Source organism: Camelus dromedarius, chromosome 18, assembly GCF_036321535.1.
Source record: "Camelus dromedarius isolate mCamDro1 chromosome 18, mCamDro1.pat, whole genome shotgun sequence".
NCBI lineage: Eukaryota > Metazoa > Chordata > Mammalia > Artiodactyla > Camelidae > Camelus > Camelus dromedarius.
Window position 1 is genome coordinate 24133167 of NC_087453.1, and position 14608 is coordinate 24147774.

The 14608-nt window shown below is 40.8% G+C and overlaps 1 protein-coding gene across 2 annotated transcripts in view; it reads left to right on the forward strand.

Annotated features, from left to right (window-relative positions):
- The first annotated feature begins 780 nt into the window (after positions 1 to 780).
- PTPRA (protein tyrosine phosphatase receptor type A) overlaps positions 781 to 14608 on the forward strand; it is a 115869-nt gene continuing 102041 nt past the window's right edge. The window contains exon 1 of one of the 2 annotated variants that reach the window (XM_031434094.2): positions 781 to 1071. The gene's annotated coding sequence lies outside the window, so the exon portion shown is untranslated. The remainder of the gene's footprint in view (positions 1072 to 14608) is intronic. The other variant, XM_031434092.2, reaches the window with a different exon arrangement.

A 14608-nucleotide genomic window follows, 5' to 3' on the forward strand; every position in this document is an offset into this window, starting at 1 on the left:
AGCGCTGGGAAGGAGGTCCGCGCCTTCTACCCAGTTCCCTACCCCAGAGGGAGACGCATACATCTCCCTGTCCTCTCTGCACTTTGAACCTCCTCTCTCGCTAGGCCTATCGCAAACGACACCCCCACTGCAGAGCAGCGCGTGTGGTGTTTCTACCCGCCTCGGTGCGAGCCAGGCCCCGGTACGCGCATCTGGAAAGCTGGGGAGATTTCCCTGCGGCTCGGTGGGGATGGCGTGGGTTGAGATGATGTAAAACGACAGCCACGGTACTAGGCCTCTTCCAGGGGCTTTATAGATACGTCTCCCTCCCCAATGAGAGCCTCCGTTCCTTAAATATCTTGCAGCAATTAGAAAAGGAAGGAAACAAAATTTGAATGGAACACGTCTGGAGATTGGAATGGAAAGAAGACTTCTGAGTTCCAGGCTGCCTTGGCCTCATTGGTGTAATTTGCGTTTGGCCTCAGTTTTCGCATCTGTAAACTGGGAAGAAGGCACACGTCCAGGGGGCTGGGACTATCGAGAGGCGGAAGGCCTTGGTCCATGGACGGCCAGTGTCCCTGGAGTCCGGCTTCCCAGAGGATTGGGCCGCGGTGGGGCGCACATCTCCCGGGCCACGGGTGAGACCTTGACGCCTCGCTACGCGGTTCTGCGCCCAGGATGGGCGGGCGGCGAGCGAGCACTCGGAGGCTCGCAAGGGCGGGGCCCGCAAGGGCCGGGAGACGCCCGTCCGGTGTGGGCCAACCAGTGCTCGTCTCTGAACCGCCAATGAAGAGGCGCCTTACAGCCAAGGCCGGGTCTGGAGCGAGGCTGCGGCGAGTGCGGCGCTGACTGAGGCGCGCGCGCGCGATCCCGCTCGGACCCTGGGCTGACGCCGCCATCACCGCCGCCCGCGCAGTTGCCCCTCAGCTGCTACCCCTTGCCATGGAGGCGAGGCCGCCGCCGCCGCCGCGGGGCTCTGAGCCGCGGGCCGGGCGGCGGCCCTGAGGGTGTGTGGCGGGCCGAGACGCCGCCGCGGCACCGAGGCGGAGCCGCCGTCCGCGTCCCCAGCGGTCCCGCCCAGCGCCGGACTCGGTGAGTGTTCGCGGCCGCCGCCGCCCCTGCGGGCTCTGGGGGTGCGGGCGGCCGTCGGGCGCGGCTGGGAGGGGTCCCCGGCCCGAGCACAAATCCCTCTTTTCCGGGCAGAATCCATCCGGCTTCTCCAGGGATCCCACATCCTCGTGCTGTCCGTAGGTGGGGGGGGGGGGGATCCCCGGAAACGCGCCCCGGGGCGCCGACCCCTCTCCACTGCCCGGGAACTTTGCGTCCATCCTCCTGGGCCCAGGCCGGGGCGCTGCCATAGTTCATTCTGAAAGAAGAAACTTGGACAGTGAGAACACAGTTTGCTCAGGTCCGTTTAATGGGAAGAAAGAGGAAAACTGGCATGAGAAAATTTGCTCTTGCAGTGACCAACTTTTACCTTGAAGCCCCCCCTGGCCCCTCTCCCAGGCCCCTCTCTTTTCCGTCCACTCCCAGCAGTTGAGGCCGCTTAAGAAGGGAAATCGGGACTCGGAGCTGCCCAGAATTCAAAATGAACCAATTGGGAATGCAGATCCCCTCCCTTTTTACTTTGGTAAATAACACAGAAAATATCGTTTTTGGAAAAATTATTTCCTAATTGTATTTCCTGAAGATGAAAATAATAGTAGCAGATTTGAGCCCAATGTTGAGGGTTTTTGTTTGTTTTTTGAGATCAGTGAATGATGTTTGTAAGACAGGAAAGGAGGAACGTTCAAAACCTCTCTAGGCAAGGTGAATGCCTTCAGAAGCCTGTGCCTAGGGTAGGGATTCCTGCTCTTGAACCAGTCACATTTCTCACAAGAGCTCTCTTTGCTTTCCACCTGTTTGCTGTTAAGGCAGCTCTAGAACAGAAGATGGTGGGCGAGGAGAGGACTGGCGGTGGAAAATGGGCGAACATCTTCCAGCCTGGCCACTCCTTTAAAAAGCACAGATCTGATGCTGTCACTTGTTTACTTAAAACTCCTTTGCCTTCCTTTTCCCATGGGATGGATGAAGCCCAAAATGCCTTATCAGGTCATACAAGGCCCTTGACAGTCTTGCCTCGACTTACTCTTACTTTTAGCTTAATCCTTCAATTCTCCTTCCCTTCATCCCTGTCTCTGGCCTTTCAGAGTAGCTTGATGGCCTGTTTACATGTTTGGATGGTTTTGCTTGTGTGAGCCTCTTTCCTCCCCACCTTTACCTGGCAATCTCCACCTCTTCCTTTAAAGCTCTTCTCGTTTGAGAAGCTTGATGAGGGCAGGAGCTGTCTTATTTAACTGTCCATCTCTCATGTTGAGAGATTTCTTCCTCCCAATTGTCTTATAGGTCCTGTCCCATCTCTTCCTCTTTATGCCTCTGTTCTGTTTACTTCCAGGTACCTACTTCCTGAGAGAATCTTTCCGGAGTGTTTCCTGCTTAGAATGCACACTTAGGGCTTTTAGTATCTTGATTCCTCCCCATCTCCCCATGTTCCCCACCTCGCCATCCAGCCCCCATAAGTGATCAGCAGGCAGGAACTGTTATATCCCACGGGTCTTCAGTCTGCTTGACTGTCTCTAAAAGGCTGAAAGCCCCATGTCTCTTTTTCACCTTGGCCTGCCTTAAGTGGCCTGTAATATGTGTACTCGGAGGCACGGTGGGGGATCCAGGAGACTGTTTACTGGGTACCTTTTAGACACTTGTTTACCATCTAGGTAAAATTGAGAACCAGAAAAGCCAGTCCTCTGATTTAAGTGCATTCATGTAGTTCTATTTGCCCGGCAGAGTTTTGGAGATACAAAATAAAACTGAGAAAGTCACATCTTTTCCTTTGAGGGGCTCACAGTTTAATGCAGGACAGATGGATACAAATACTTATTCACAGGGGCTATGAGCGTGTATAATAATAGTAGCTATTTTATGCCTTGTGTCACGCTAGGTAATGAATGAATAGTTTAATCCTTTCTACTGTCGTGTAGGGGCTTATTCCTACTAGGCAAGGGTGGAAACTGAGTCCATACAGTGTGCAGATGAAGGAATAGGTAGGATTTGAATCTTGGTAGTCAAGTTCCAGAGTGTCTGCCTGGCTGGATAGACAGCATTCCTTTCCTGGGTAGGAGGGGGCCTTTGGGTCATGAAGGATGGATAGGAGTTTATGTGTGGTGGACAGGATACAGGAGAGAGGGAGCAGCATAGGCAGATTTGGAGGTGGAAGGAACTCATTGTGCTTGGGGAGCAGGGAGAGGTTAAACACAGATGGATTGGGTAGAGGGAAGAAGGAAAGGAGAAAGGAGATAAGATTAGGCCATCTTGAAGGCCTGTGTGTGCTGAATTTAGGCAGTGGAGATTTTAAAGAAGGATTTTAGAGGGGGTTCAGGGACTTGGGCAGACTAGGCTTTGGAAAGGTCATTTGGGGGCAGTGTGGGGCCAGAAGCTGATGCCCTCCAATTTAGGAGGCAATGACCAGACCTCACAGAGGCAGAATTGCAGCCCCTGAGGCCCAGAGCAAGGCCTAAGGAGATACTGCTGAGTTTTGGGAAAAGATATGTGTGAGAAAAAATTCTACCAGTACCAAAGTGTGTACATAGAGAAATGTCTCCCTTCTACCCTGACCTCCCCATAGATGGTTGAAATTTCCAGTTTCTGTGGCCTTACATAGACACTATTCCTTTATAAATGTGTTTCTACCTATCCATACTCCTACCCCATGGTACATACCAGTCACACCTTGCTCTTTTTTACTTAACATATTTAGGAAATCATCACATGTTAGTACATATAGAGCTGTCACTTTTTTTACTGATGTTCTTTTACTTCATTGTATGGCTTCCCCGTAATTTGTAGCTAGTTTTTAGATTAAGCAACATTTAAGTTGTTTGCAGATTTTTCTTTTGTAGCATTGCAATGAATATCATTCTACGTACTTTGTTATGAGCTCATGTGTAAAATTATCTCAATAGTGTATTTCTCAAAGTGGAATTGCTGGATTAAAGGATATGTGTGCATTTTAAGTTTGCAGACATGTGGCCAAATTAGCACTCCGTGGAGGAAGTTGTACTAATTTATCCTCTCTCCAAAAATGTGGATGGAACTCAACAACTCTTCATTGGAGTATGCGTCAGGATGGCCTGGGATGCTTTTTCAGATATATGCCTCCTTTTCCCTCACCTAACCTCCTCCCCCGATGTGATTCTAGCGTTTTTCTTTCAATTTACAAAGGGAGATATTGAGGCTCAGAAGGATAAAATGACATGTGCTAGACAGTATGTGCGGGCAGTGGTTGTATTTTTAAGTAGCTCTGTTGTTTGTATTTGCCCAGCACCTTTCATTGGATGTGCTCAAAGTTGATTTGTAAAATTGTTGCATTATTTTTCTCCACCTTCATGTGGAAAAAATGAGTTGTAGATGAAACATGAATTATAAGCAAGAATCTGGCCAAATATAGAATCTTGTCTTTTTATTTCTAATGCAATAACTAATAAATGTTCCTTAATGCCAAGCCTGAATGAATTTTTAAGTGAGTCTGAGTACAACAAAAATAACAGTAGTATATAACTAATTTCATACAATTGAGCAGCAAACCCACAAATAACCCAGCATTAAAATTTGTCTTAATATATTCTCTGTAGAAAGGAGAATCCATTAAATGTGAAATTGCATTTACTTTACTCTAAATTCATATCCATTTGTGTCAGTGTATAGGCATTTTTTTTAAAGTTATAACCTTTTATATGTACTTAGCAGGTACATACAGAATATGACTTTTGTATTCTTAAATAACATCAAATAGTTTATGTTTGCTCATTTTGTTTATTATTTTAGATCAGATAATAGTGTTCTGTGCATTGATAACCAAAGTTTGTACAGTCTTTTGTATGTTTGTGTTTTGTTTGTTTTTCGGGGGGTAATTAAGTTTGCTTATTATTTAGCAGAGGTATTGGGGATTGAACCCATGAGCTCATGCATGCTAAGCATACCCTCTTCCACTGAGCTATATCCTCCCGCCCATGCAATCTTTTAAAAATTTTCCGTTTTCCCCTCCTTTTTAATATTATAAATGGTACTTATGAGCACCCTTGTTTAAATAATTCCTTTGGATTATTTTCTTGGACTCTTACCCCTTAAGTGGGTTCAATGAGTCAGGATATGGCTTCAGTGCCGAATTGCTATCTAGAAGGGTTGAACTAGTTTACAACACCATCAGCAATTTATGTGGCCCTATTTCCTGACAATACAGCTAGTGCTGTTAGAAACAAACCTAATATTTTATTTTATTGATTTAAAAGAAATATAATAGTGATTAAGGAAATTAAAGATGATTTAAAGAACTGGAAAGGTATCCCATGCTCTTGCATTGGAAGAATTAATATTGTTAAAATGGCCATACTACCCAAAGCAATCTACATATTTACTGTGATCCCTATCATATTACCCAGGACATTTTCCACAGAACTAGAATAAGTAATCCTAAAATGTATATGGAATCACAAAAGACCCAGAATTGCCAAAGCAATACTGAAGAAAAAGAAAAAGGCTGGAGGAATAACCCTCCTAGACTTCAAACAATACTACAGAGATACAGAAGACAAAACAGCGTGGAATTGGCACAAAACAGACATATGGATCAGTAGAACAGAATAGAGAACCCAGACACTTACAGTTAATTAATCTTCAACAAAGGAGACAAGAATATACAATGGAGAAAAAGTCTTTTCAGCAAGTGGTATTGGGAAAACTGGACAGCTGCATGTAAACCAATGAAATTAGAACACTCCCTCACATCATACACAAAAATAAACTCAGAATGGCTTAGAGACTTAAATATAAGACAAGACACTATAAACCTCCTAGAAGAAAACATAGGCAAAACATTCTCTGACATAAATCTTAGCAATGTTCTCTCCTAATGCTGTCTACCCAGGCAATAGAAATAAAAGCAGAAATGAACAGGTGAGACCTAATTAAACTTATGAACTTTTGCACAGCAAGGGAAACATAAAGAGAACAAAAAGACAAAAAGAAAATATTTGCAAATGATGGAACCAACAGAGCTTAATTTCCAGAGTATACAAACATCTCATACAACTTAATAATAAAAAACCAAAAACCCAATCCAAAAACGAGCAGAAGACCTAAACAAACAATTCTTCAATGAAGACAAACAAATGAACAATAGACATATGAAAAAGTGCTCAATATCACTAATTATCAGAGAAATGCAAATCAAAACTACAATGAGCTATCACCTCATACCAGTCAGAATGGCTGTCATTCAAGAGTCCACAAATGATAAATGCTGGAGAGGGTGTGGAGAAAAAGGAACCCTCCTACACTGTTGGTGGGAATGTAGTTTAGTGCCATTATGGAAAACAGTATGGAGACTCCTCAAAAAACTAAAAATAGATCATATGGTAATATATGATCCAGCAATCCCACTCCTGGGCATATATCCGGAGGGAACTCTAATTCGAAAAGATACATGCACCCCAGTATTCATAGCAGCACTATTTACAATAGCCAAGACTTGGAGACAACCTAGATGTCCATTGACAGATGACTGGATAAAGAAGTTGTGGTATATTTATACAGTGGAATACTACTCAGCCACAAAAAGGAATAAGATAATGCCATTTGCAGCAACATGGGTGGTCCTGGAGATGGTCGTTCTTAGTGAAGTAAGCCAGAAAGAGAAAGAATAATACCATATGATATCACTTATATGTGGAATCTAAAAAAGGAAAAAGACACAAATGAACCTATTTACAAAACAGAAACAGACTCATAGACATAGAAAACAAACTTATGGTTACTGGTGGGGGGGAGGGGTGGAAAGGGATACATGGGGAGATAAAAGATTTGCAGATATTTAAAATAGATAAACAAGTTTCTGCTGTATAGCACAGGGAACTATATTTCGTATCTTGTAACCCATAATGAAAAAGAATATGAAAAGGAATATATGTATGTATATAACTGAAACATGCTGTACAGCAGAAATTGACACAACATTGTAAACTGACTGCTTCAATAAAAAAAATGTAATGGTACTTTGAATTAGGTTTAATTTACATTTCTTTAGAGAAAGAGACTAGTAGCTCATTTAGATTTTTGAGTAAGTACAATGCTGTGATATGTATCATATCCAAGAGTTATGTAGTTAAAGCCAGCTTGTTTTTAAAGAAGACATGGTTGATAGGACAGAAATATTGTGGAAATTTAGCATTAGATCATATTGGTATGAAATCTAAGACTGGGTGCTGTTCAGTGGAAAACACCGTTCTGCCAGGAGTTAGAGATACCCCAGAGTAACATGGATGCGATATCTGTCCTTATGCAGTAGGTATTAATCACCTTATGGTAATCATAGGTGTGATCAAAGGGAAGGAATAGGATGTCTTGGGAGTGCCAGAGAAGTTCAACAGTTAAACAACATTTGCAGTATAAATAACAGAAAGACCCTGAGCTGGAAGGGGTTTGGTACCTTAGGGCAGTGCTTCTGTAACTTAAATGTTCACATGAACCATCTGAGGATCTTGTTAAAATGCCAAGTCCTGATTTAGTAGGTCTGAGGTGAGACTTGGAATTCTGCAATTACTAACCAACTCCCTGATGAAGAAGATGCTCCTGAAGGCAGAGCTAAGCCATTGAAGGATTTTAGGGAGGAGTAAGCTGATCTGATTTGCATTTGTGGAAAGTTCACTGTGGCTGCCATTCAGAGCAGTAGTTATCTTTTTTTTTTTTTGGAGCGGGGAGGTCAGCGTAGTTTTCAAAGTGACTAGATAAGATATTGGGATGCTGGAAACAAATCTTAGAACTTTATTACTTTTTATCTTAAAAACGATAAAATGTTACATTTAGGGACTGTCACTGGCATCTTCTTGAGTCTGTAGGTCAAACAGTGTTAGCATGTTAACACTAGAACTTTGGGTGTCCAGGAATAAGAGAAGGTGAGCAAGCAGTGAGCAAGCAGAGCTGCATTCATACATTTGCTTTCAGTGTATTGCAACATGTTGATAACAGTTTATATTACCCAGTTTTCATTAGACTAACCTCCACAAAATGGACAAGCAGCTTAAAATGATTCCTGCCAAAAAGCCAGTGACTGAAGAAAATATTAAAAATGCAAGCACAAGAAAACAAACAAAATGTCAGAGCTGACTCTTGTCAGCTCCTGTTATGAACTCTTGGTGAGCTATTAAATCAGATTAAGTCAGTCAGCTCTTACTACACTGGAAAGTATCAGGAAGCGTGTTTGAAACAGGGATTTACATCCTGTCATTAATAGAAATCTTGCTTTAAGTGTATGTAGAACCTGAGATATTAAATAATGAAATATGAGGCTATCAGTAGTACCAAGACATTTGAAAACTAAGTGTAAAGAGAATCTCTGCATTTTTTTTTCCACCAATGATTTGGGAGGGGGGCAGTGGCAACTAGGGTTCGTGCCTGCCTGCTTGCTTGCCTGCCTGCCTGCTTGCCTGCCTGCCTGCTTGCCTGTTTGCTTGCCTGTTTGCTTGCTTGCTTGCTTGCTTGCTTGCTTGCTTTCTTTCTTTCTTTCTTTCTTTCTTTCTTTCTTTCTTTCTTTCTTTCTTTCTTTCTTTCATTGGGTATTGAACCTAGGACCTTGTGCTTGCTAAGCACACACTATTACTGAGCTATTCCCTCCCCCTTCCCAATGATGTTTAAAGTCATAGGCTATTCAGTCAGAGGCTTTACATAATTTTACTAACATAATGATTAAAGTATATATTTTGAGGTTTCTTGTTCTTATAAAAGATAAAAAGGCACATACTATTGACAGGTTTTCCTGTCCACACTGCCCCCCCCCGAAAAAAAGACCGATGTAGTATATGGAAAATAATATGTTAAAATGCATACCTTTGTCAGCAAATACTCTTATAAGATGTATAGAAAATGTTGCTGACAACTTGAACAAACAGTATTAGAACAGACTTTCCAGCGTGGATGGCTTGCTATATGGTTATAAAAGTGTAGACTCTTCTGGCATGCCTTAGTATTTGCTAGATTCTCTTTTAATAATTTAAAATCCAAGAAAAGTCACTTCTTTTGTGAGCTTCTGGAGTAAAGTTGTACTGGAGAAGGCATTCTTAATAGTAAATGACTGCCTTCATAACACTGCTGCATGGAATAATTGTCTAAATGTAAACTACTGGTAGAATAGCCACTTTGACTGAATTAAAAAATCAAATTCATTCGTTGCCTTTTCGTGAACTATAGAGGCCGATTATCATTTATTGGTTATCTTGTGGTGGAGTTGTTGATGTTATATATTTTTCTTTTGCCAAAAGAAAAAGCCTAATTTTTCTGTGATAAATGGCTATCTAGTATATATTGTTTGAGAAATTAATATCCTTAATCTGCATCTTCAAGTAAAGATGTTACTTTAACAATGAGTGAGAAGGTAACTGCTTTTTTCTTAGAAAGAAACGTGCTATGGAATAGCATTTTTCCTATAATTAATAAAATAAGCTTTATTGAACTATATTTTACATACCGTAAAATTCACCCCTTTGATGCATACAGTTCAGTGGTTTTTGGTATATTTGTGGAGTTGTGCAGCCATCACCATTATCTAATTTCAGAACATTTTCATCACGCCAAGGAGAAACCCTGCATCTGTTACCTTCACTCTCCATTCTGCCCTCCCTCTTACCTTTGCAACTATCTTTCTGTCTCTGGATTTGCCAATTCTGGACATTTCATGTAAATGGAATCATATAAAATGTAGCTTTTGTGACTGGCTTCTTTTACTTGGCATGTTTTGGGGGTTCATCCATGTTGTAGCATGCATGAGTACTTCATTCCTTTTTAGAGCGGAGTAATATCCATTGTATAGATATACCATATTTTGTTTATCCATTTATCAGTGAATATTTGGGTTGTTTCCACTTTTCGGCTGTTATGAATAATACTGCACTGAACATTGATGTACAAGTACTTGTGTGGACATACGTTTTCATTTCTCATGGTTATATATCAGGAGTGGAATTGCTGGGCTAACTGGTGGTAACTGCTTAATTTTAGAGGAATTGCCAAACTGTGCCATTTTACATTCCTAGCAGCAATGCTCAAGAGTTCCAGTTTCTCCATATCCTCACCAACATTTGTTATGTTCTGTCTTTTTGACTATAACTGTCTTAGTGGTGTGAAGTGATAGCTCATTGTGGTTTTGATTTGCATTTCCCCAGTGACTCATGATATCATTGTGATTTTGTTGCACCTATAAAAAACTCTTACATTTTTACACTTGAAAAACTTAGAAACATAAACTTCTTACCTGATAAAAATCTGCAAATGTATTTCTACAGACAATTGCAGATAATCTGATGAAACAAAGGACCTAGGCATTGATCATCAGTTACTATTAAAACTATTAGGGAACTTCATAATAGAAGGATCAAACTGAAGATCTTCTGATCAGTCATAACATCTCTAAAATGACTACAACCAAATTTTATGTTCCTATGATGTGGTCTGATAGGAAAAATATAACAACATTCATTAAATAATCTTACCACACCAAAATCAAATCAAGCCTGACTGATTAAGCTTCTAGATCTATCAGTCAGCTTACAAAATGTAGTTAGAAAATTCAGAATGTGAGAAATCCTGTAGGACAAATTAACCTAGTTACTTCAAATAAATGGCAGGAAATAAAAAAAGTGGAGAAACTATTATGGATTAGAAAAGATTTGAGACATTAAATGTAATGTGTAGACTTTGTTTAGATCCTGTTTCATGCAAACCAACTGTAAAAAGATTTATGAGACCATTGGGAGTAATTTGAATACCACCGAATATATTAGGTGATTTTTAAACAATTATTTTTTTTAAAGATATGATAATAGTATTATAGTTATATTAAAAGGAAAGACTCCTTTCTTTTAGAGATAAGTACTGAAGTATTTATGGATGAAATGATACAATGTCTGAAATTTGCTCTAAAATAATTCACTGTGTCTGGTGGGTAATAGATTATTTACTGTATATTGATAATTATTGAAGCTGGATAATAGACATATTGGGGTTTATTATAGAGTTTGCTCCTGCTCTCAGTTTTACTGGGTTTCAAGTCAGTTTGTTGGAAATAAAAAAGTAACATCTTCTGAATAGTTTTCAAGAATAATTTCTCTTTCCGGGGAAGATAGACATTTGGTAGCTAGATTTAAAGGGAGATGTTTGTATAATTGGATAGGGTTGGAAAAATAAATATCATAATTTAGTAAACACAACCATAGCGCTTCTTCCTTTTGGACCCATGTTTCTTTTTGACTATGACAGCCATTAAAACCAAGCATTGACTTGAAATCAGACTTTCAGATTGCTTTGTCATAAGTATTAAAATGAGATTTTTCAAGCATTGTGAGAAATATTTGATCAGATAGATCACACTAAATCTTTTTAATTTAATATTAATATCTTAGTGATAGCAATGATGGTTTTTATACTTATGCATATAAAGCCCATATTGCAAATCATTATTTTATTACATTTGAAAATGAATGAGTGTTTTGTAGTGTTCATATGTATTAGTACCTTTGTCATACTCATTGGTGAACATATGTTGGGGATGTGCACATTGAATGATTGGCTGGGTATGCAGTGAAAAGGTTTCATTGTCATTATTGTGGAGAATGAATTGGACAGAGCATAGAGACTAATTTGGTGATTGTTAGAGCAGATTTGGCCAGGGATGATGGTGTTCTGGACAGATTTTGGGATGGGGGAGTGGTGATGGGGATGAGGATATGTGGATAATTATGATTAAGCAGTAGAAGCATTAGTAGGGTTCCAGAGTTCTGGCTTTTTGGAAGTGATGATTGTTAGTGAACTGAGCTTTTGTGTGTAGGAAGAAGTTAAAACCCGACTGCTATAAATTGTTCAGTAGTTTTCAAATCTTGATTGACAAATAGGTTAACCAGCAATTAGTTTTCAAATATTGGTTGACAGGTGGCTTAATAAAACATTGTAAATGCATTAATACTAATTAATAAAGGGAATGTCCTCCATTGATGTGTCAAGAGTGCATCAGTATGTGGAATGGTTCCAGGACTTCCACTGATCTTCTAAAAGGAAATGTAGGGGTGTGCGTGGGAGAGCTTCCACAGGGATGCTTCTGTTCTCCTGGTGCCCCTTTCCATGTCTCCAGTGGTTTGAATGCTTTACCCACCTTTCAGGGAGTGAGGCCAGTCGCTGAATTAGAGCTTCTGCCTCTCTCTGTGTGAGACTGCTCTCCAGTGCTCCTTGCTTCCCACCTGGACTTGCTCACTTTGTAAATAGGGGCAGAATTTACGGTGACTTTCAACGGGTGTTTCTCTGTTTCTCCATTTTGAGGTGTTAGCCTGGCCCAGGATCTTGGTGCTAGGTAGAAGTCATAGAAGATCCTTTCTCTTCTGTAGTTTGTGCCCTGAAAGCAGTAGTGCTGTTGGTAGCAGTTGTAAACCTCTAAGGCAGTGATTCTCGGTAGTGGCTGGCTGTGGTGGGGAGGAGGAGGTAAATTTGAAGAAGAATTTTTTTTTTTAATGGAAAAGGCATGGCTTTATGTTTTTTAGTCAGTGTGCATTTAAATTTTTTGCTTCATTTAAAAGCATGTATGCATTTGAATGACTGATACGTGTATGTGATAAAATATTCAAATATTAGTACTAAAAATGTACAGTAGGAGGTAATTCTCTCTCCCTCATCTTCCAGCTTACCCTTTCAGCAGCATCCCCAGATACTCTGAACAGTACTTGTGAAACCTTTCAGAAACGGTACATACCCATACAATATGAGAGTTACTTAAGGTTGACATTTCTACTAATATTTCCTACTTTTTCACTTGCACTCAGTTTTCAAAGGTACTACTTTGTAGAAGGCTGTTGTAGAGCAAGTAGTGGTTAACAGAGCACTTTGGTTGTGTGTGTTTTTTAACGTCTGAGTGGGGCTTTAGTGCTCAGAAGGGACTACTTAAAATTACTTGGGTTTCAAATTAATATTCGATTTACTTAAGTGGCAAATTAAAAACCTAATTTTCCGTTAGTCTTGTTACTGTAGTTACGAGCATTGTAATTTTTGTATGGAAATAAGAACAGTAACTTTCATTTGCTCTTTAATTAATGTTAATTCAAGCTTGACTGATTAGATTCCTCCATACCCCTTTGTTAGTGATTTTTTTAGATATTTAAAATACATTTATACCATTAGTCTGTCAAACACAGCCAGTCCTTGACAGGTCACAGTTACTGCCTTAACAAGCAGAGCACTTGAGCATTACTAAGAAATTAAATTTATAAATGTAGTAAAGCAGGTTCTTTTAAGATTTTCAGTGCTTTTCATTAGCTGAATCTGAATTACCACCATTTAAAAAACACGTATCCTAAACTTAACTCCGAAGAACCGTGAATTTGGTACACATCATCTGGTTACTAACATCTTTTTCTTCAGGAATGGCCATGTCACCCAATTAAGGAGGACAGCTTTTCCACCTAAGAGAGCCAGGGTTACGGGACTGAAAATAGACCACAGTGCAGTTATCGGTCAGAGGTTCAAGACTGAGAGAAGAGAGCTCAAGGCTCTGTGTTACCAGGATCGTTTCTGCTTAACAGGCGGCCTTCCTGTGTTAGATCCCCGAGTTTTCTGCATCAGTCGGGGAGATTGATGTCTGGCATTTGTTTTTGTGATCCCCTATATGTTTTGTTTTGGCTTTTTCAAATTAACCTCTTCCCCTCCCCCAAATCAGATTGGATTTTGTTTTTCTTTCATATATTCCTGTCAGGCCTTGTAGTTATTTTAATTTGGGGAGTTGGAAGTGACTAGAGTTCATATCCCACACCTGCAGTGCTTTGCGAAGTTGGGCAGAGTACTTGCCCCTTCTGACACTGTTCCTTCACCCAGTGAATTGGTTCAGCAGCAGTACGCTCTCATTGCACGTGTTAAGGATTAGACAGTGCGTGTCAAGTGCTCAGCAGTTCTTAGCATGTAGTAAACTTTCACTAGAGGGTAGGAAATACTATAATGTTTTTGATTCTATTTGTCTTTTCTCCCTAGTGGTTGGGATATAGTGTAGCTATGTACTTGGTCACAGAGTTATTTTTATCTTCTGGTTTCAAGGAGGGGAAATGTGGACAGGATGGGAGAGGGATGAGAGAGGGAGAAGAATTGAGTAAATGTGATAAACTGTACAACGTTTGCTCCCTGAACCATCTTCCCTGGGGTTTTGTGACACACTTTCCTGGTCTTTCTCTGCCTCGCTATCCACTTGGTTCCCTTAGGCCTCTCTTTGACCACTCTTTGACTTGCCAGAGTCCGTCCTTAGCCCCCTTCTGTTTTATCCTACACATTCTTCCTGAAAGCACATCCCTAAGCCCATGCTTTCTGCTTCCAGCTCCTTGCTAATTAGGAGAAAATTTGTCCTCAGCACTGGATGGTAACCAACTGGCCATCTCCATTGGGCTGTTTCCCAGGCACCTGTAACAGGCTCAGAACTGACCTCAGCTTCCCTTTAATTGTGTTATTTTTGTGTTCTCTGTCTTGATGAATGGCCCAGCTCCGTAACCCAAACCAGAAACTTGGGTGACGTTGTTCATCT